The sequence below is a fragment of the Oncorhynchus keta genome, chromosome 23 (genome assembly GCF_023373465.1).
Source record: "Oncorhynchus keta strain PuntledgeMale-10-30-2019 chromosome 23, Oket_V2, whole genome shotgun sequence".
Taxonomy (NCBI): Eukaryota; Metazoa; Chordata; class Actinopteri; order Salmoniformes; family Salmonidae; genus Oncorhynchus; species Oncorhynchus keta.
Genome location: NC_068443.1, coordinates 42,403,752 through 42,427,184, shown reverse-complemented (window position 1 = coordinate 42,427,184; position 23,433 = coordinate 42,403,752). Strand labels below are relative to the sequence as shown.

At 43.0% G+C, this 23,433-nt stretch overlaps 1 pseudogene; it reads right to left on the bottom strand.

Moving 5' to 3' along the window:
- Positions 1-420: 420 nt before the first annotated feature.
- On the bottom strand, positions 421-7,677 carry LOC118401637 (claudin-18-like; annotated as a pseudogene).
- Between the last annotated feature and the right edge of the window lie 15,756 nt (positions 7,678-23,433).

Below are 23,433 nucleotides of genomic sequence, written 5' to 3'. Positions count from 1 at the left end.
AAATAGTATCACATGTTGATCATTTCCAGGTCCGGTATGAGTACAATCTACTACTCAGTTTAAACGCAAATGTTATGGTAGGCCATTTGAAATGCAGAAAATACGCTTTTGATACATAGAGGGGTTTTAAAGATGTATTTGGTTCATTACATTGTACAAATGAAAGCTTCATCAATAAACCAAGCTTGAAACTAATGGTTATTGCCAGTATAAAAATGGAGCCCACTTTCAACCACAACAACACATTTTTAAATAACATGCAGTAAAATGTATGAAAACTCTTCTATTGAATCTAGCACTATATTCGAGCAACATTTAAAAGGCCTACCCCTATCCTTAATGCAGAATATAACAAGAATTATACATTTTTGGTTGTCTCTCTTCCCAGCCTCTGCCTGTTGTGTGTGTGTGTGTGGGGGGCTTTGTAAGGGGCTCCTGTTTTACTGCAGGAAAAAGTATTTATAAAATGTATATTGTTACATACTGAAAACCTAGAAAATTAGGAAAGATTTAGAGCTAACGATGACTTGTCTGGTTGCAGTCCCCTGAAGGCCACACACTTCGGAATCCCACCCAATAACAGAAAGCTGCACCTGTCCAGGCAACAAAGAGGGCGGGGCCAAACGTGGCACAGAGAAGAAGCACAGTCAGGAATTAACTCCCCTGTCTATAGCAATACCCTGACTCACCTGTCTATACCAAAACCCTGACCAAATATGGAAATACAGATGCACGACATCCACTCTTCACCTCTGCATCATATTCCCTCCTCCGTAGTTGGGGTTGTAGGCGGTCATCATGAAACTGGCCACTATCGGGTTGGCATAGATGGACGCTCCAGCAATGGCACAAATACCTGAGGGGAAGAGAGGAGAATTCATCCGATCAGTGGCAATAGGAGTGTTGAACAAAGGCAAGCTGCTAAAATTGGAATTGTACATTTATTTTTAACAATTGATGTAGTGAGGACTTGGGTGGTTACACATAATCGCCAAAGAAATTCAGAGAGAGAGAGAGAAATAACTCATTGAATTGCTGTTCTCCAAGCAACATGCATTGATAAATAAACCTTTCTTCTCCCCCTACCTGCAATGATGAACGTGACCCCTGCAGTAAGGGTCATCTTGGCTTTGGAGGAATCCTCCATGCTGCCCATTTTATAGCATTTGAGCGAGAACAGGGCTATCATCGCCCCAATAACACCCAGGACTATGCCCACTACCGTCAGTGCCCTCACTGCCTGTAATGTACCTGGAAGACCACACAAATCACACCAGATCAACATCAATAACAAGCTGCGATATCTTCTTCAGAACAGAAACATCATTTAGTCAGTGAATATGGTCAACTATGTATATTACTGAATATGAGCCACATAAATGTAGGAGTTGACCAGTCAAATTGCTAGGGATCAAGGTTCCAATATGAATAACACGCTGAAATGTATTCTGTTGGGAATTTAATCTCATTCTCTGTTGTGTGTTTTGCCTGTGATAGTGGTGTTGACTGAACATGAGCCTGGCAAAGAACCATGACACACAATTGCATACTGATAGGAGCAGGCCAGGGCAAAGCGCGGGAGAGGACAAACTAAAAAGCAGAATGAATCAACTTTGAGGAACTGAATTGCTCTCCATACACTGAATCATGGCCACCCCAATTGGACCAGAGGCCCTCTTACAAGTCAATGTGTAATTAGAACCCTGAAAGAGTGTCTCGGTAAAGCCACCACACCAACCTAAATGTAGACATGTTGGCATGCATCACCCAGGTGGGCTCTCCTACACATTGATGGTGAGTGAATTCCCCCAACCTTACAATGTAAATCAGTTGGAAAAAGCTTTAAATGCTGTCTACACACGCAGCCCAATTTGGATCTATTGCCCAATTACTGGCAAAAGAGCTGATCTTCTCATTGGTCAAAAGACCAATTTGTGGGGAAACATGAAAATTGGGCTGCCTGTGTAAACGGGCATAAATCCCAAGTAATTTACCTGAGAAGCCCAGGATTCTGTAGAGGGGCTGGCACTCAGTGAAGCCTGAGGTGCCCGTCTCACAATTCTGCCACAGTCCCTTGTAAGTGTAGACCGAAGTCACCACCTGGCGGTCCTTGACACTCCAGTTGTTCATCCCCGTGGCAGCGATGATGGCGGCTGCGCCTATCAGGCCAGGACAAATCCACCAGTCTGGATTGCTGTGGCCGTACTCTCCGCCTGCTATAGAGGTCTAGAAATGCTGGATGACAGGAAGCTTGGCCCCAGTGATCAAATCAAATCAAATTTTATTTGTCACATAACACATGGTTAGCAGATGTTAATGCGAGTGTAGCGAAACGCTTGTGCTTCTAGTTCCGACAATGCAGTGATAACCAACAAGTAATCTAACTAACAATTCCAAAACTACAATCTTATACACAGTGTAAGGGGATAAAGAATATGTACATAAGGATATATGAATGAGTGATGGTACAGGGCAGCATACAGTAGATGGTATCGAGTACAGTATATACATATGAGATGAGTATGTAGACAAAGTAAACAAAGTGGCATAGTTAAAGTGGCTAGTGATACATGTATTACATAAGGATGCAGTCGATGATATAGAGTACAGTATATACGTATGCATATGAGATGAATAATGTAGGGTAAGTAACATTATATAAGGTAGCATTGTTTAAAGTGGCTAGTGATATATTTACATAATTTCCCATCAATTCCCATTATTAAAGTGGCTGGAGTTGGGTCAGTGTCAATGACAGTGTGTTGGCAGCAGCCACTCAATGTTAGTGGTGGCTGTTTAACAGTCTGATGGCCTTGAGATAGAAGCTGTTTTTCAGTCTCTCGGTCCCAGCTTTGATGCACCTGTACTGACCTCGCCTTCTGGATGATAGCGGGGTGAACAGGCAGTGGCTCGGGTGGTTGATGTCCTTGATGATCTTTATGGCCTTCCTGTAACATCGGGTGGTGTAGGTGTCCTGGAGGGCAGGTAGTTTGCCCCCGGTAATGCGTTGTGCAGACCTCACTACCCTCTGGAGAGCCTTTTACGGTTGAGGGCGGAGCAGTTGCCGTACCAGGCGGTGATACAGCCCGCCAGGATGCTCTCGATTGTGCATCTGTAGAAGTTTGTGAGTGCTTTTGGTGACAAGCCGAATTTCTTCAGCCTCCTGAGGTTGAAGAGGCGCTGCTGCGCCTTCTTCACGACACTGTCAGTGTGAGTGGACCAATTCAGTTGGTCTGTGATGTGTATGCCGAGGAACTTAAAACTTGCTACCCTCTCCACTACTGTTCCATCGATGTGGATAGGGGGGTGTTCCCTCTGCTGTTTCCTGAAGTCCACAATCATCTCCTTAGTTTTGTTGACGTTGAGTGTGAGGTTATTTTCCTGACACAACACTCCGAGGGCCCTCACCTCCTCCCTGTAGGCTGTCTCGTCGTTGTTGGTAATCAAGCCTACCACTGTTGTGTCGTCCGCAAACTTGATGATTGAGTTGGAGGCGTGCGTGGCCACGCAGTCGTGGGTGAACAGTGAGTACAGGAGAGGGCTCAGAACGCACCCTTGTGGGGCCCCCGTGTTGAGGATCAGCGGGGAGGAGATGTTGTTGCCTACCCTCACCACCTGGGGGCGGCCCGTCAGGAAGTCCAGTACCCAGTTGCACAGGGCGGGGTCGAGACCCAGGGTCTCGAGCTTGATGACGAGCTTGGAGGGTACTATGGTGTTGAATGCCGAGCTGTAGTCGATGAACAGCATTCTCACATAGGTATTCCTCTTGTCCAGGTGGTTTAGGGCAGTGTGCAGTGTGGTTGAGATTGCATCGTCTGTGGACCTATTTGGGCGGTAAGCAAATTGGAGTGGGTCTAGGGTGTCAGGTAGGGTGGAGGTGATATAGTCCTTGACTAGTCTCTCAACGCACTTCATGATGACGGAAGTGAGTGCTACGGGGCGGTAGTCGTTTAGCTCAGTTACCTTAGCTTTCTTGGGAACAGGAACAATGGTGGCCCTCTTGAAGCATGTGGGAACAGCAGACTGGTATAGGGATTGATTGAATATGTCCGTAAACACACCGGCCAGCTGGTCTGCGCATGCTCTGAGGGCGCGGCTGGGGATGCCGTCTGGGCCTGCAGCCTTGCGAGGGTTAACACGTTTAAATGTCTTACTCACCTCGGCTGAAGTGAAGGAGAGACCGCATGTTTTCGTTGCAGGCCGTGTCAGTGGCACTGTATTGTCCTCAAAGCGGGCAAAAAAGTTATTTAGTCTGCCTGGGAGCAAGACATCCTGGTCCGTGACTGGGCTGGGTTTCTTCTTGTAGTCCGTGATTGACTGTAGACCCTGCCACATGCCTCTTGTGTCTGAGCCGTTGAATTGAGATTCTACTTTGTCTCTGTATAGACGCTTAGCTTGTTTGATAGCCTTGCGGAGGGAATAGCTGCATTGTTTATATTCGGTCATGTTACCAGACACCTTGCCCTGATTAAAAGCAGTGGTTCGCGCTTTCAGTTTCACGCGAATGCTGCCATCAATCCACGGTTTCTGGTTAGGGAATGTTTTTATCGTTGCTATGGGAACGACATCTTCAACGCACGTTCTAATGAACTCGCACACCGAATCAGCGTATTCGTCAATATTTTTATCTGACGCAATACGAAACATGTCCCAGTCCACGTGATGGAAGCAGTCTTGGAGTGTGGAGTCAGCTTGGTCGGACCAGCGTTGGACAGACCTCAGCGTGGGAGCCTCTTGTTTAAGTTTCTGTCTGTAGGCAGGGATCAACAAAATGGAGTTGTGGTCAGCTTTTCCGAAAGGGGGGCGGGGCAGGGCCTTATATGCGTCGCGGAAGTTAGAGTAACAATGATCCAAGGTTTTACCACCCCTGGTTGCGCAATCGATATGCTGATAAAATTTAGGGAGTTTTGTTTTCAGATTAGCTTTGTTAAAATCCCCAGCTACAATGAATGCAGCCTCCGGATCCTGGGCCACACGCACTACCCTCTGTAGTGCCTTGCGGTCAGAGGCCGAGCAGCTGCCATACCAGGCAGTGATGCAACCAATCAGGATGCGCTCGATGGTGCAGCTGTAGAACCTTTTGAGGATCTGAGGACCCATGCCAAATCTTTTCAGTCTCCTGAGGGCGAATAGGTTTTGTCGTGCCCTCTTCACTACTATCTTGGTGTGCTTGAACCATGTTCATTTGTTGCTGATGTGGACAACAAGGATCTTGAAGCTCTCAACCTGCTCCACTACAGCCCCGTCGATGAGAATGGGGGCGTGCTTGGTCCTCCTTTTCCTGTAGTCTACAATCATCTCCTTTGTCTTGATCGTGTTGAGGGAGAGGTTGTTGTCCTGGCGGCACCACACGGCCTGGTCTCTACCCTCTTCCCTATAGGCTGTCTCGTCGTTGTCGGTAATCAGGCCTACCACTGTTGTGTCATCTGCAAACTTAGTGATGGTGTTGGAGTTCAGGCCAAATAGTTCAGTCTTGGTTTCATCAGACCAGAGCATCTTGTTTCTCAGGGTCTGAGTGTCCTTTAGGTGCCTTTTGGGAAACTCCAAAAGGCCAAACTGCCTTTTACGGAGGAGTGGCTTCCGTCTGGCCACTCTACCATAATGGCCTGATTGGTGGAGTGCTGCAGAGATGGATTTCCACAGAAGAAATCTGGAGCTCTGTCAGAGTGACCATCGGGTTCGTGGTCACCTCCCTGACCAAGGCCCTTCTCCCCTGATTCCTCAGTTTGGCCGGGCGGCCAGCTCTAGGAAGAATCTTGGTGGTTCCAAACTTCTTCCACTTCTTCCTCTGTGTTTATGGGGACCATCAATGCTGCAGAAATCTTTTGGTACCCTTCCTCAGATCTGTGCCTCAACACAATCCTGTCTCGGAGCTCTAGGGACAGTGTCTTCGACCTCATGACTTGGTTTTTGCTCCAACATGCACTGTCAACTGTGGGACCTTATATAGACCGGTGTGTGCCTTTCCAAATCATGTCCAATCAATTGAATTTACCACAGGTGGGCACAAGAGCGTTAGTGAGGTCGGGCACTGATGTTGGGCAATTAGGCCTGACTCGCAGTCGGCGTTCCAATTAATCTCAAAGATTTTCGATAGGGTTGAGGTCAGGGCTCTGTGCAGGCCAGTCAAGTTCTTCCACGCCGATCTCGACAAACCATTTCTGTATGGACCTCGATTTGTGCACAGGGGCATTGTCATGGTTAATTAGGAGAGGGCCTTCCCAAAACAGAATCGTCTAGAATGACATTGTATGCTGTGGCGTTAAGATTTCCCTTCACTGGAACTAAGAGGCCTAGCCGGAACCATGAAAAACAGCCCCAGACCATAATTCCTCTTCCACCAAACTTTACAGTTGGCACTATGCATTGTGGCAGGTAGCATTCTCCTGGCAACCGCCAAACCCAGATTCGTCCGTCAGACTGCCAGATGGTGAAGCGTACGGACTCGTCGGAATATGACTCTGCATGTGTGAAGCAACACAACAGATTGTGAATAGAAGCAATATTAATGTTAGTGTAAAGTATTCATAGGTTGCATCCCCGTGCAAGTAGCTAGCAATGCTAAAGTTGGCTAGCTAAAATCCGGTGTCCTCCCCTCAATCTAAGATAGCTAGTGTTAGAGTTGCGTAAATTCAAATCTGGTATCAGGATAAATAGGACAATGAGTCACCGATTGTATACTATGTATTTTTTATTAGCTAATCAATAAGTGGTAAATGCAATTTTCGTATATACGGGCTCTCTGTCCCACCTCGCAGGAAAAAAACAGAACTGACAAGATGTATGTAAACAGTATTCTTTATACTGTGATAGACAGTTCCAACCCGTCTGTTGGCCTTTCACAGTAGAGACTGGGCGTGGTTTAAACTTGCTCAGCCTATTGCAGGCGCTCAGGCGGGTCCCCGCCTCTTGGCGCTTCTGTTGATAGATGTAACTGTTGCTGCGAAGAACATCCATGCGCTCATACCGTTATCTCGCACCTGGCTCCTGTTATCTAACAAAAGACCGCTTGTTCTCGCAACACCCCGCTCTGAATGTGCCCCCCCTCCCAACTCGTTGAACAGTTCCCGTCTTCATGCTACGTTTCCATCAGGAGAAAGGCCCATGGCCCTTGAAACTGTTAACAATGTTTCAAGTCAGCTATGTTGCATAACACACACATACATCCACACTAGCCAACAGCGGATAATATTCAATCACATATGATATGGTAAGGGCTATAGTGCATAACACAGAAACCTCATACTCGCTAACGCTAATCTGAAGCTAATGTCAATCTGACAACACAAAATGATGACAAAAGGGTTTTCCTACTAATAATTTGCGTCCTTTAGAAATATAATTGTATTTCCAAGACACTGTAATGCAATTTTGATTAAATGTCCATCAGCACCAACTGGCAATGCATTATTGTGACGAATCGACACATGAATAGCTTTTTTTTTTACTAGCTAGTAGGATTGACATTACCTATTGCTGCAGGCTGCAATTTCGTCTTGGCGTGAACGTGCAGAGGAGTATGAACTGCACGAGACTAATGGACATTCATTTTGCATGGGACTGGTATGGACCTTTCATAATATTGGTTTGAATTGTAGAAATTAAAAGCAATTCTCAGCGCATCCCTGTTACTGGCAGGACATCTTTCAGTTGGCCAGGGGGCTCATTTGGACTCATGCTGCTGTGTTAGCAATTCACCTAAACGCCTGCACCATTGGGCGACCAAAGAGCTGTTGATATAGGTGATATTGTATTGCTATTTGTAACCCCTATAATTGCACAACGGTGAATCACCAGCTAAGCGCAGCCTCGGAACCGCACTCTGGTTCACATTATCAAAGACCCAGGTTCAAACATTTATTGTCTGGCTAGTTATGGTTAGCTAAACAAATAACACAGTGGGTGATAATCATAAGACTAAACAGAAATATGGAGGAGCACAGTCCCATCCTATCTTTACACCACCAAATTGAAAAACTTTGTTCTGGAAACAGCTTTTGTTCCTACGCTATAGGCCCAGATAACGAAATTGAAAGTTCAAAGTTGGCTGCACCTTGGGGGGCTGTCGCCACTGCCTGCCTAGCTTATTTAGTACCGATGCTCAGAGATGAATTTGGTCCCAGCCATGAATCAGGGGAGTCCGTTTGCACTACTCCAAAGGGGAGTCTGAACTGGTTTTGACCTTTTGCCTGTACACAACCATTATTTTGCCTGTACACGCCCATTCTTTTGCCTAACCATTTTTGGATTTATTAAACTTCAAAGACTCCAACCATCTGCCTCCTGTGTTTGCGTCTGGGTCTCGCCTTGTGCCTTTATAGTACAAACTGGCCATGACAGACCCAGCAGACTTGGACCAGCTCCTGGAGAACCAATTGTTTGTGAAAGCCAAGTAGTGTAAGATCCACCGCTCTTCTATCGCCTTTCTGGGATCTGTCATCGCTGAGGGTAATGTCCAGATGGACCCTGGAAAGGTGAAATTAGTGGCTTCAACCTACGTCCAGGGTGCAGTTGCAATGTTTCCTAAGTTTTGAAAGCTTCTACCGCCATTTAATTCAGGGTTACAACAGTAGGGCAGATTAGGTCTACAGGTCATTTGTTTCACTGCATGATTGCAGTACTGAAGAAGGCCAGAAGAGATCAGTTATAACAACAGTCATTCATTGGGCTATAATACAGCAAGCAAGCTGTACATTTTTTTTTGAATCAACATTTGCAAATAGGTAAACGTGAGGTTAGATCCATCCATGTTATTTCTGAGACTAGACATTTATTTTCAAGTGTCATTAGGCCTACTTTCAGTCTTAGAGGTCAGGGCTGGCAACATAATCAGTAAAGCAACCTCTAAAAACACATTCCAGATCAAGATGAATTCATGGACAGACGATGTAAATGTTAGAGGGAATAAATGTTTATGATTATTGTCCTTGCTACAAACATACCGAAAATGTTGAACAAAAAATATGAGGACTACGGTGGTAGAAGATTTGAACCTGGGACCTCTCGCACCCAAAACGGCAATCATACCCCTAGACCAACGATCCGCTTAAAATGTTTACAGATTTCCATATATTACTACATACCAAACGTCAAGACGTCCAAAACATGAAACTTTTTGTATGGAATGAATTTGTAGCCATCGATTTTGTCAAAACATTTATCCGGATGTTGGCGAAAACTAAATGACTTGGAAAATACAGACTTTCCTTTTTTATTATGGAGAAAACGCTGGCTTTACATACCTACATTTCACCCAACCCAACTTGCCTTAATATCTTGTCAAAACAATGTTTGGTGCACAAATTCTACCGCGGAAAGTTTCACGAGCACAGAAGTTGTTGATTCATTTCCTCCTTTGCCAGCTTGTAACGATGGCTATATAAGATGAGATACTTAAGGACACCTGAGCAGTGTTCAAATACCCATACTAACATACTGTATACTACTTAAGGAGTATATACGACTAGTTGTTTCGGTGCGGCAGGTAGCCTAGTGGTTCGAGCCTGGCGTCAGTAACTGAAAGGTTGCTGGATCGAGGCTTAGAGCCGACGAAGTTCTGTCGTTCTGCCCTTGAGCAAGGCAGGTAATCCACTGCTCCCTGGATAGTGGTGACTATCAAAAAAAAAAAAAAAAAAGACCTTTCTTTTTAACATTCAACCTCCAGCCTTGAAACAGGGTCAGCGCACTCTCAAATGTTCTTTTTTGCCATCATTGTAAGCCTGCTCCACACGCACGCACGCACACTATACGATACATTTATTAAACATGAGAATGAGTGTGAGTTTTTTGTCACAACCCGACTCGTGGGAAGTGACAAAGAGCTCTTATAGAACCAGGGCACAATTAATAACGCGGGATAGATTTAAAATGTCTTGCAGTAAATGTAGTGCTGCTTGAAAGTGAAAGGTGTCGGCTAAGCGGGGCGATGCTTTCCTTTTTAAATGGCAGAGTGGTTAAGGGCGTGAGAGTGCTCCCCAGTTGGATTAGCTTCAAATTCACTCCAATTAATTTCTTATCCTCCTTGGTGAGCGTTCGGTTGGGGCACTTTGACATCGGAGCGAACGAAAGCGTCACAACTCTTGACCATGATTCGTGACTTTCAAATTAGCACAACTGATATCAACGTTATACTAACCCATAGTTGATTTTTTTATCCACCACAAATTAATTGAACTCCTCATATTTAAAAAACAAAACAACACAAAGTAGGTTGTGAAGATGATATTGATCTTTCTCATGAACGCTATCAGTTTTGTGATAGGTCATCCTTCACCAACTCCATCATTTATGAACTACGGCATTTGAAACAGTGACCTACCAAGGGATAAGGAAAAGAGACACATGTTTTACATACATAGTGACTTGTCCTCTTTTGTTGCAATACAGTTGTTTTCAATTGCTAACATGCATAGGTCAAAACTGAAGTCACGTTGTCAAAACTCTTCACACAGTCAGCGAACAATCACAGACTGGTTTGCTGCATATCCCAGGATGTCAGTACTATACTTGCCTCCATACTCCCCCTTCCTAAACCCCATAGAAGAGTGACCGCCATCCATATGTTGTGTGAGAGAGAGAGAGAGAGAGAGACAGAGAGACAGACAGACAGAGAGAGAGAGAGAGAGAGAGAGAGAGAGAGAGAGAGAGAGAGAGAGAGAGAGAGAGAGACAGAGAGACAGAGAGAGAGAGAGAGAGAGAGAGAGAGAGAGAGAGAGAGAGAGAGAGAGAGAGAGAGAGAGAGAGAGAGAGAGAGAGAGACAGAGAGAGAGAGAGAGAGAGAGAGAGAGAGAGAGAGAGAGAGAGAGAGAGAGAGAGAGAGAGAGAGAGAGAGAGAGAGAGAGAGAGAGAGAGAGAGAGAGAGAGAGACCAAGGAGGGCCTACAGCAGCACCTAGATCTTCTGCACAGATTATGCCAGACCTGGGCCATGACAGTAAATCTCAGTAAGACCAAAATAATGGTGTTCGAAAAAGGTCCAGTCACCAGGAATACAAATTCCCATCTAGACACCGTTGTCCTAGAGCACACAAAAAACGATACATACCTTGGCCTTATATCAGTGCCACAGGTAATTAATTACCACAAAGCTGTGAGCGATCTGAGAGACAAGGCAAGAAGGGCATTCTATGCCATCAAAAGGAACACAACATTCGACATACCAATTAGGATCTGGCTAAAAATACTTGAATCAGTTATAGAACCCATTGCCCTTTATGGTTGTGAAGTCTCATCAAGAATTCACAAAATGGGACAAACACTAAATTGAGACTTTGCATGCAGAATTCTGCAAAAATATCCTCTGTGTACAACGTAGAACACCAAATAATGCATGAAGAGCAGAATTAGGCCGATACCTGCTAATTATCAAAATGCAGAAAAGAGACGTTAAATTCTACAACCACCTACAAGAAAGCGATTCCCAAACCTTCCATAACAAAGCCATCACCTACAGAGAGATGAACCTGGAGAAGAGTCCCCTAAGCAAGCTGGTCCTGGGGCTCTGTTCACAAACACAACCCATAGAGCCCCTGGACAGCAACACAATTAGACCCAACCAAATCATGAGAAAACAAAACGATAATTACTTGACACATTGGAAAGAATGATCCAAAAAAAACAGAGCAAACTAGAATGTTATTTGTCACTAAGCAGAGAGTACACAGTGGCAGAATACCTGACCACTGTGACTGACCCAAACTTAAAGGAAAGCTTTGACTATGTACAGACTCAGTGAGCATAGCCTTGCTGTTGAGATAGGCCGCCGTAGGCAGACTTGGCTCTCAAGAGAAGACACACTGCCCACAAAATGAGATGGAAACTGAGCTGCACTTCCTAACCTCCTGCCCACTGTATGACCATATTAGAGACATATATTTCCCTCAGATTACTCAGATCCACAAAGAATTTGAAAACAATCCCGATTTTGATAAACTCCCATATCTACTGGGTGAAATACCACACACAGTGTGCCATCACAGCAGCAAGATTTGTGACCTGTTGCCACAAGGAAAGGTCAACCAGTGAAGAACAAACACCATTGTAAATACAACCCATAGAAATGCTTATTTATTTTCTCTTTTGTACTTGAACCATTTGTACATAGTTACAACACTGTATATATACATAATATGACATTTGTAATGTCTTTATTATTTTGTAACTTCTGTGAGTGTCATGTTTACGGTTCATTTTATTGTTTATTTCCCTGTTGACAGAGCCATTGTGTCCGTTTCTGAGGTGGGCTGGATAGAGCTCAGCAATACACAACACAGGCAAAAGATAAGGGACTGGAAAATCTTGGTAATCCTCCACTTTATCAAAACGTTCCTTATGAATGTGCCTCGTTGTTGTGTTTCTCTGAAGCATATTTATTGCATTTCCCCCTGATTCCATAGTAAACACTGAGCAATGATGACCAAGACATGAGACATGATAAAAAAAAAACACTAAGACAAGACAGAAAGCCAATCTGAAAACAAACCCCAAATGGCATGATTGGAGAAGCATCTAGATTTAGTGCAAGTTGGAGAAGCATACCAAGAAAAATCAATGCACACACTGAGGTTAGTGCTGACAATAACATGACATGTGCTTCTACATTTGCATTGCGTGTTGTTTGGGGTTTTAGGCTGGGTTTCTGTAAAGCATTTTGTGACATCGGCAGATGTAAAATGGTCTTTAAAAATACATTTGTTTGTTTGATTGATTGATTGATTGATTGATTGATTGATGTAAGGTGTGAAGGACCAGCAGCAGGCATTTACCAAGCAAAAAGGCAGTAACTGCTCATAGCGCTTTTTATGCAGTTACTGCTAACATGACCCCCATTTTCTCAAAAACACAACAAAATAGAGGCAGGATATCTGTCCACATGATGAAGCATGTATTTAAGGTTGCAAAAATGACATGAACTCATTTTCGACCAAATGAGCAGTTACTGCCGTTTTGCTTGGTAGGGCAGATTAGGTCTACAGGTCATTTGTTTCACTGCATGCGATTGCAGTACTGAAGAAGGCCAGAAGAGATCAGTTATAACAACAGTCATTCATTGGGCTATAATACAGCAAGCAAGCTGTACATTTTTTTTGGAATCAACATTTGCAAATAGGTAAACGTGAGGTTAGATCCATCCATGTGTTATTTCTGAGACTAGACATTTATTTTCAAGTGTCATTAGGCCTACTTTCAGTCTTAGAGGTCAGGGCTGGCAACATAATCAGTAAAGCAACCTCTAAAAACACATTCCAGATCAAGATGAATTCATGGACAGACGATGTAAATGTTAGAGGGAATAAATGTTTATGATTATTGTCCTTGCTACAAACATACCGAAAATGTTGAACAAAAAATATGAGGACTACGGTGGTAGAAGATTTGAACCTGGGACCTCTCGCACCCAAAACGGCAATCATACCCCTAGACCAACGATCCGCTTAAAATGTTTACAGATTTCCATATATTACTACATACCAAACGTCAAGACGTCCAAAACATGAAACTTTTTGTATGGAATGAATTTGTAGCCATCGATTTTGTCAAAACATTTATCCGGATGTTGGCGAAAACTAAATGACTTGGAAAATACAGACTTTCCTTTTTTATTATGGAGAAAACGCTGGCTTTACATACCTACATTTCACCCAACCCAACTTGCCTTAATATCTTGTCAAAACAATGTTTGGTGCACAAATTCTACCGCGGAAAGTTTCACGAGCACAGAAGTTGTTGATTCATTTCCTCCTTTGCCAGCTTGTAACGATGGCTATATAAGATGAGATACTTAAGGACACCTGAGCAGTGTTCAAATACCCATACTAACATACTGTATACTACTTAAGGAGTATATACGACTAGTTGTTTCGGTGCGGCAGGTAGCCTAGTGGTTCGAGCCTAGCGTCAGTAACTGAAAGGTTGCTGGATCGAGGCTTAGAGCGAACGAAGTTCTGTCGTTCTGCCCTTGAGCAAGGCAGGTAATCCACTGCTCCCTGGATAGTGGTGACTATCAAAAAAAAAAAAAAACTTTCTTTTTAACATTCAACCTCCAGCCTTGAAACAGGGTCAGCGCACTCTCAAATGTTCTTTTTTGCCATCATTGTAAGCCTGCTCCACACGCACGCACGCACACTATACGATACATTTATTAAACATGAGAATGAGTGTGAGTTTTTTGTCACAACCCGACTCGTGGGAAGTGACAAAGAGCTCTTATAGAACCAGGGCACAATTAATAACGCGGGATAGATTTAAAATGTCTTGCAGTAAATGTAGTGCTGCTTGAAAGTGAAAGGTGTCGGCTAAGCGGGGCGATGCTTTCCTTTTTAAATGGCAGAGTGGTTAAGGGCGTGAGAGTGCTCCCCAGTTGGATTAGCTTCAAATTCACTCCAATTAATTTCTTATCCTCCTTGGTGAGCGTTCGGTTGGGGCACTTTGACATCGGAGCGAACGAAAGCGTCACAACTCTTGACCATGATTCGTGACTTTCAAATTAGCACAACTGATATCAACGTTATACTAACCCATAGTTGATTTTTTTATCCACCACAAATTAATTGAACTCCTCATATTTAAAAAACAAAACAACACAAAGTAGGTTGTGAAGATGATATTGATCTTTCTCATGAACGCTATCAGTTTTGTGATAGGTCATCCTTCACCAACTCCATCATTTATGAACTACGGCATTTGAAACAGTGACCTACCAAGGGATAAGGAAAAGAGACACATGTTTTACATACATAGTGACTTGTCCTCTTTTGTTGCAATACAGTTGTTTTCAATTGCTAACATGCATAGGTCAAAACTGAAGTCACGTTGTCAAAACTCTTCACACAGTCAGCGAACAATCACAGACTGGTTTGCTGCATATCCCAGGATGTCAGTACTATACTTGCCTCCATACTCCCCCTTCCTAAACCCCATAGAAGAGTGACCGCCATCCATATGTTGTGTGAGAGAGAGAGAGAGAGAGACAGACAGAGAGAGAGAGAGAGAGAGAGAGAGAGAGAGAGAGAGAGAGAGAGAGAGAGAGAGAGAGAGACAGAGAGAGAGAGAGAGAGAGAGAGAGAGAGAGAGAGAGAGAGAGAGAGAGAGAGAGAGAGAGAGAGAGAGAGAGAGAGAGAGAGAGAGAGAGAGAGAGAGAGAGAGAGAGAGAGAGAGAGAGAGAGAGAGAGAGAGAGAGAGAGAGAGAGAGAGAGAGAGAGAGAGAGAGAGAGAGAGAGAGAGAGAGAGAGAGAGAGAGAGAGAGAGAGAGAGAGAGAGAGAGACCAAGGAGGGCCTACAGCAGCACCTAGATCTTCTGCACAGATTATGCCAGACCTGGGCCATGACAGTAAATCTCAGTAAGACCAAAATAATGGTGTTCGAAAAAGGTCCAGTCACCAGGAATACAAATTCCCATCTAGACACCGTTGTCCTAGAGCACACAAAAAACGATACATACCTTGGCCTTATATCAGTGCCACAGGTAATTAATTACCACAAAGCTGTGAGCGATCTGAGAGACAAGGCAAGAAGGGCATTCTATGCCATCAAAAGGAACACAACATTCGACATACCAATTAGGATCTGGCTAAAAATACTTGAATCAGTTATAGAACCCATTGCCCTTTATGGTTGTGAAGTCTCATCAAGAATTCACAAAATGGGACAAACACTAAATTGAGACTTTGCATGCAGAATTCTGCAAAAATATCCTCTGTGTACAACGTAGAACACCAAATAATGCATGAAGAGCAGAATTAGGCCGATACCTGCTAATTATCAAAATGCAGAAAAGAGACGTTAAATTCTACAACCACCTACAAGAAAGCGATTCCCAAACCTTCCATAACAAAGCCATCACCTACAGAGAGATGAACCTGGAGAAGAGTCCCCTAAGCAAGCTGGTCCTGGGGCTCTGTTCACAAACACAACCCATAGAGCCCCTGGACAGCAACACAATTAGACCCAACCAAATCATGAGAAAACAAAACGATAATTACTTGACACATTGGAAAGAATGATCCAAAAAAAACAGAGCAAACTAGAATGTTATTTGTCACTAAGCAGAGAGTACACAGTGGCAGAATACCTGACCACTGTGACTGACCCAAACTTAAAGGAAAGCTTTGACTATGTACAGACTCAGTGAGCATAGCCTTGCTGTTGAGATAGGCCGCCGTAGGCAGACTTGGCTCTCAAGAGAAGACACACTGCCCACAAAATGAGATGGAAACTGAGCTGCACTTCCTAACCTCCTGCCCACTGTATGACCATATTAGAGACATATATTTCCCTCAGATTACTCAGATCCACAAAGAATTTGAAAACAATCCCGATTTTGATAAACTCCCATATCTACTGGGTGAAATACCACACACAGTGTGCCATCACAGCAGCAAGATTTGTGACCTGTTGCCACAAGGAAAGGTCAACCAGTGAAGAACAAACACCATTGTAAATACAACCCATAGAAATGCTTATTTATTTTCTCTTTTGTACTTGAACCATTTGTACATAGTTACAACACTGTATATATACATAATATGACATTTGTAATGTCTTTATTATTTTGTAACTTCTGTGAGTGTCATGTTTACGGTTCATTTTATTGTTTATTTCCCTGTTGACAGAGCCATTGTGTCCGTTTCTGAGGTGGGCTGGATAGAGCTCAGCAATACACAACACAGGCAAAAGATAAGGGACTGGAAAATCTTGGTAATCCTCCACTTTATCAAAACGTTCCTTATGAATGTGCCTCGTTGTTGTGTTTCTCTGAAGCATATTTATTGCATTTCCCCCTGATTCCATAGTAAACACTGAGCAATGATGACCAAGACATGAGACATGATAAAAAAAAACACTAAGACAAGACAGAAAGCCAATCTGAAAACAAACCCCAAATGGCATGATTGGAGAAGCATCTAGATTTAGTGCAAGTTGGAGAAGCATACCAAGAAAAATCAATGCACACACTGAGGTTAGTGCTGACAATAACATGACATGTGCTTCTACATTTGCATTGCGTGTTGTTTGGGGTTTTAGGCTGGGTTTCTGTAAAGCATTTTGTGACATCGGCAGATGTAAAATGGTCTTTAAAAATACATTTGTTTGATTGATTGATTGATTGATTGATTGATTGATGTAAGGTGTGAAGGACCAGCAGCAGGCATTTACCAAGCAAAAAGGCAGTAACTGCTCATAGCGCTTTTTATGCAGTTACTGCTAACATGACCCCCATTTTCTCAAAAACACAACAAAATAGAGGCAGGATATCTGTCCACATGATGAAGCATGTATTTAAGGTTGCAAAAATGACATGAACTCATTTTCGACCAAATGAGCAGTTACTGCCGTTTTGCTTGGTAGGGCAGATTAGGTCTACAGGTCATTTGTTTCACTGCATGCGATTGCAGTACTGAAGAAGGCCAGAAGAGATCAGTTATAACAACAGTCATTCATTGGGCTATAATACAGCAAGCAAGCTGTACATTTTTTTGGAATCAACATTTGCAAATAGGTAAACGTGAGGTTAGATCCATCCATGTGTTATTTCTGAGACTAGACATTTATTTTCAAGTGTCATTAGGCCTACTTTCAGTCTTAGAGGTCAGGGCTGGCAACATAATCAGTAAAGCAACCTCTAAAAACACATTCCAGATCAAGATGAATTCATGGACAGACGATGTAAATGTTAGAGGGAATAAATGTTTATGATTATTGTCCTTGCTACAAACATACCGAAAATGTTGAACAAAAAATATGAGGACTACGGTGGTAGAAGATTTGAACCTGGGACCTCTCGCACCCAAAACGGCAATCATACCCCTAGACCAACGATCCGCTTAAAATGTTTACAGATTTCCATATATTACTACATACCAAACGTCAAGACGTCCAAAACATGAAACTTTTTGTATGGAATGAATTTGTAGCCATCGATTTTGTCAAAACATTTATCCGGATGTTGGCGAAAACTAAATGACTTGGAAAATACAGACTTTCCTTTTTTATTATGGAGAAAACGCTGGCTTTACATACCTACATTTCACCCAACCCAACTTGCCTTAATATCTTGTCAAAACAATGTTTGGTGCACAAATTCTACCGCGGAAAGTTTCACGAGCACAGAAGTTGTTGATTCATTTCCTCCTTTGCCAGCTTGTAACGATGGCTATATAAGATGAGATACTTAAGGACACCTGAGCAGTGTTCAAATACCCATACTAACATACTGTATACTACTTAAGGAGTATATACGACTAGTTGTTTCGGTGCGGCAGGTAGCCTAGTGGTTCGAGCCTGGCGTCAGTAACTGAAAGGTTGCTGGATCGAGGCTTAGAGCCGACGAAGTTCTGTCGTTCTGCCCTTGAGCAAGGCAGGTAATCCACTGCTCCCTGGATAGTGGTGACTATCAAAAAAAAAAAAAAAAGACCTTTCTTTTAACATTCAACCTCCAGCCTTGAAACAGGGTCAGCGCACTCTCAAATGTTCTTTTTTGCCATCATTGTAAGCCTGCTCCACACGCACGCACGCACACTATACGATACATTTATTAAACATGAGAATGAGTGTGAGTTTTTTGTCACAACCCGACTCGTGGGAAGTGACAAAGAGCTCTTATAGAACCAGGGCACAATTAATAACGCGGGATAGATTTAAAATGTCTTGCAGTAAATGTAGTGCTGCTTGAAAGTGAAAGGTGTCGGCTAAGCGGGGCGATGCTTTCCTTTTTAAATGGCAGAGTGGTTAAGGGCGTGAGAGTGCTCCCCAGTTGGATTAGCTTCAAATTCACTCCAATTAATTTCTTATCCTCCTTGGTGAGCGTTCGGTTGGGGCACTTTGACATCGGAGCGAACGAAAGCGTCACAACTCTTGACCATGATTCGTGACTTTCAAATTAGCACAACTGATATCAACGTTATACTAACCCATAGTTGATTTTTTTATCCACCACAAATTAATTGAACTCCTCATATTTAAAAAACAAAACAACACAAAGTAGGTTGTGAAGATGATATTGATCTTTCTCATGAACGCTATCAGTTTTGTGATAGGTCATCCTTCACCAACTCCATCATTTATGAACTACGGCATTTGAAACAGTGACCTACCAAGGGATAAGGAAAAGAGACACATGTTTTACATACATAGTGACTTGTCCTCTTTTGTTGCAATACAGTTGTTTTCAATTGCTAACATGCATAGGTCAAAACTGAAGTCACGTTGTCAAAACTCTTCACACAGTCAGCGAACAATCACAGACTGGTTTGCTGCATATCCCAGGATGTCAGTACTATACTTGCCTCCATACTCCCCCTTCCTAAACCCCATAGAAGAGTGACCGCCATCCATATGTTGTGTGAGAGAGAGAGAGAGACAGACAGAGAGAGAGAGAGAGAGAGAGAGAGAGAGAGAGAGAGAGAGAGAGAGACAGACAGACAGACAGAGAGAGAGAGACAGAGAGAGAGAGAGAGAGAGAGAGAGAGAGAGAGAGAGAGAGAGAGAGAGAGAGAGAGAGAGAGAGAGAGAGAGAGAGAGAGAGAGAGAGAGAGAGAGAGAGAGAGAGAGAGAGAGAGAGAGAGAGAGAGACAGAGAGAGAGAGAGAGAGAGAGAGAGAGAGAGACAGAGAGAGAGAGAGAGAGAGAGAGAGAGAGAGACAGAGAGAGAGAGAGAGAGAGAGAGAGAGAGAGAGAGAGAGAGAGAGAGAGAGAGACAGAGAGAGAGACAGAGAGAGAGAGAGAGAGAGAGACAGAGAGAGAGACAGAGACAGAGAGAGAGAGAGAGAGAGAGAGAGAGAGAGAGAGAGAGAGAGAGAGAGAGAGAGAGAGAGAGAGAGAGAGAGAGAGAGAGAGAGAGAGAGAGAGAGAGAGAGAGAGAGAGAGAGAGAGAGAGAGAGAGAGAGAGAGAGAGAGAGAGAGAGAGAGAGAGAGAGAGAGAGAGAGAGAGAGAGAGAGAGAGAGAGAGAGACCAAGGAGGGCCTACAGCAGCACCTAGATCTTCTGCACAGATTATGCCAGACCTGGGCCATGACAGTAAATCTCAGTAAGACCAAAATAATGGTGTTCCGAAAAAGGTCCAGTCACCAGGAATACAAATTCCCATCTAGACACCGTTGTCCTAGAGCACACAAAAAAACGATACATACCTTGGCCTTATATCAGTGCCACAGGTAATTAATTACCACAAAGCTGTGAGCGATCTGAGAGACAAGGCAAGAAGGGCATTCTATGCCATCAAAAGGAACACAACATTCGACATACCAATTAGGATCTGGCTAAAAATACTTGAATCAGTTATAGAACCCATTGCCCTTTATGGTTGTGAAGTCTCATCAAGAATTCACAAAATGGGACAAACACTAAATTGAGACTTTGCATGCAGAATTCTGCAAAAATATCCTCTGTGTACAACGTAGAACACCAAATAATGCATGAAGAGCAGAATTAGGCCGATACCTGCTAATTATCAAAATGCAGAAAAGAGACGTTAAATTCTACAACCACCTACAAGAAAGCGATTCCCAAACCTTCCATAACAAAGCCATCACCTACAGAGAGATGAACCTGGAGAAGAGTCCCCTAAGCAAGCTGGTCCTGGGGCTCTGTTCACAAACACAACCCATAGAGCCCCTGGACAGCAACACAATTAGACCCAACCAAATCATGAGAAAACAAAACGATAATTACTTGACACATTGGAAAGAATGATCCAAAAAAAACAGAGCAAACTAGAATGTTATTTGTCACTAAGCAGAGAGTACACAGTGGCAGAATACCTGACCACTGTGACTGACCCAAACTTAAAGGAAAGCTTTGACTATGTACAGACTCAGTGAGCATAGCCTTGCTGTTGAGATAGGCCGCCGTAGGCAGACTTGGCTCTCAAGAGAAGACACACTGCCCACAAAATGAGATGGAAACTGAGCTGCACTTCCTAACCTCCTGCCCACTGTATGACCATATTAGAGACATATATTTCCCTCAGATTACTCAGATCCACAAAGAATTTGAAAACAATCCCGATTTTGATAAACTCCCATATCTACTGGGTGAAATACCACACACAGTGTGCCATCACAGCAGCAAGATTTGTGACCTGTTGCCACAAGGAAAGGTCAACCAGTGAAGAACAAACACCATTGTAAATACAACCCATAGAAATGCTTATTTATTTTCTCTTTTGTACTTGAACCATTTGTACATAGTTACAACACTGTATATATACATAATATGACATTTGTAATGTCTTTATTATTTTGTAACTTCTGTGAGTGTCATGTTTACGGTTCATTTTATTGTTTATTTCCCTGTTGACAGAGCCATTGTGTCCGTTTCTGAGGTGGGCTGGATAGAGCTCAGCAATACACAACACAGGCAAAAGATAAGGGACTGGAAAATCTTGGTAATCCTCCACTTTATCAAAACGTTCCTTATGAATGTGCCTCGTTGTTGTGTTTCTCTGAAGCATATTTATTGCATTTCCCCCTGATTCCATAGTAAACACTGAGCAATGATGACCAAGACATGAGACATGATAAAAAAAAACACTAAGACAAGACAGAAAGCCAATCTGAAAACAAACCCCAAATGGCATGATTGGAGAAGCATCTAGATTTAGTGCAAGTTGGAGAAGCATACCAAGAAAAATCAATGCACACACTGAGGTTAGTGCTGACAATAACATGACATGTGCTTCTACATTTGCATTGCGTGTTGTTTGGGGTTTTAGGCTGGGTTTCTGTAAAGCATTTTGTGACATCGGCAGATGTAAAATGGTCTTTAAAAATACATTTGTTTGATTGATTGATTGATTGATTGATTGATTGATGTAAGGTGTGAAGGACCAGCAGCAGGCATTTACCAAGCAAAAAGGCAGTAACTGCTCATAGCGCTTTTTATGCAGTTACTGCTAACATGACCCCCATTTTCTCAAAAACACAACAAAATAGAGGCAGGATATCTGTCCACATGATGAAGCATGTATTTAAGGTTGCAAAAATGACATGAACTCATTTTCGACCAAATGAGCAGTTACTGCCGTTTTGCTTGGTAGGGCAGATTAGGTCTACAGGTCATTTGTTTCACTGCATGCGATTGCAGTACTGAAGAAGGCCAGAAGAGATCAGTTATAACAACAGTCATTCATTGGGCTATAATACAGCAAGCAAGCTGTACATTTTTTTGGAATCAACATTTGCAAATAGGTAAACGTGAGGTTAGATCCATCCATGTGTTATTTCTGAGACTAGACATTTATTTTCAAGTGTCATTAGGCCTACTTTCAGTCTTAGAGGTCAGGGCTGGCAACATAATCAGTAAAGCAACCTCTAAAAACACATTCCAGATCAAGATGAATTCATGGACAGACGATGTAAATGTTAGAGGGAATAAATGTTTATGATTATTGTCCTTGCTACAAACATACCGAAAATGTTGAACAAAAAATATGAGGACTACGGTGGTAGAAGATTTGAACCTGGGACCTCTCGCACCCAAAACGGCAATCATACCCCTAGACCAACGATCCGCTTAAAATGTTTACAGATTTCCATATATTACTACATACCAAACGTCAAGACGTCCAAAACATGAAACTTTTTGTATGGAATGAATTTGTAGCCATCGATTTTGTCAAAACATTTATCCGGATGTTGGCGAAAACTAAATGACTTGGAAAATACAGACTTTCCTTTTTTATTATGGAGAAAACGCTGGCTTTACATACCTACATTTCACCCAACCCAACTTGCCTTAATATCTTGTCAAAACAATGTTTGGTGCACAAATTCTACCGCGGAAAGTTTCACGAGCACAGAAGTTGTTGATTCATTTCCTCCTTTGCCAGCTTGTAACGATGGCTATATAAGATGAGATACTTAAGGACACCTGAGCAGTGTTCAAATACCCATACTAACATACTGTATACTACTTAAGGAGTATATACGACTAGTTGTTTCGGTGCGGCAGGTAGCCTAGTGGTTCGAGCCTGGCGTCAGTAACTGAAAGGTTGCTGGATCGAGGCTTAGAGCCGACGAAGTTCTGTCGTTCTGCCCTTGAGCAAGGCAGGTAATCCACTGCTCCCTGGATAGTGGTGACTATCAAAAAAAAAAAGACCTTTCTTTTTAACATTCAACCTCCAGCCTTGAAACAAGGTCAGCGCACTCTCAAATGTTCTTTTTTTGCCATCATTGTAAGCCTGCTCCACACGCACGCACGCACACTATACGATACATTTATTAAACATGAGAATGAGTGTGAGTTTTTTGTCACAACCCGACTCGTGGGAAGTGACAAAGAGCTCTTATAGAACCAGGGCACAATTAATAACGCGGGATAGATTTAAAATGTCTTGCAGTAAATGTAGTGCTGCTTGAAAGTGAAAGGTGTCGGCTAAGCGGGGCGATGCTTTCCTTTTTAAATGGCAGAGTGGTTAAGGGCGTGAGAGTGCTCCCCAGT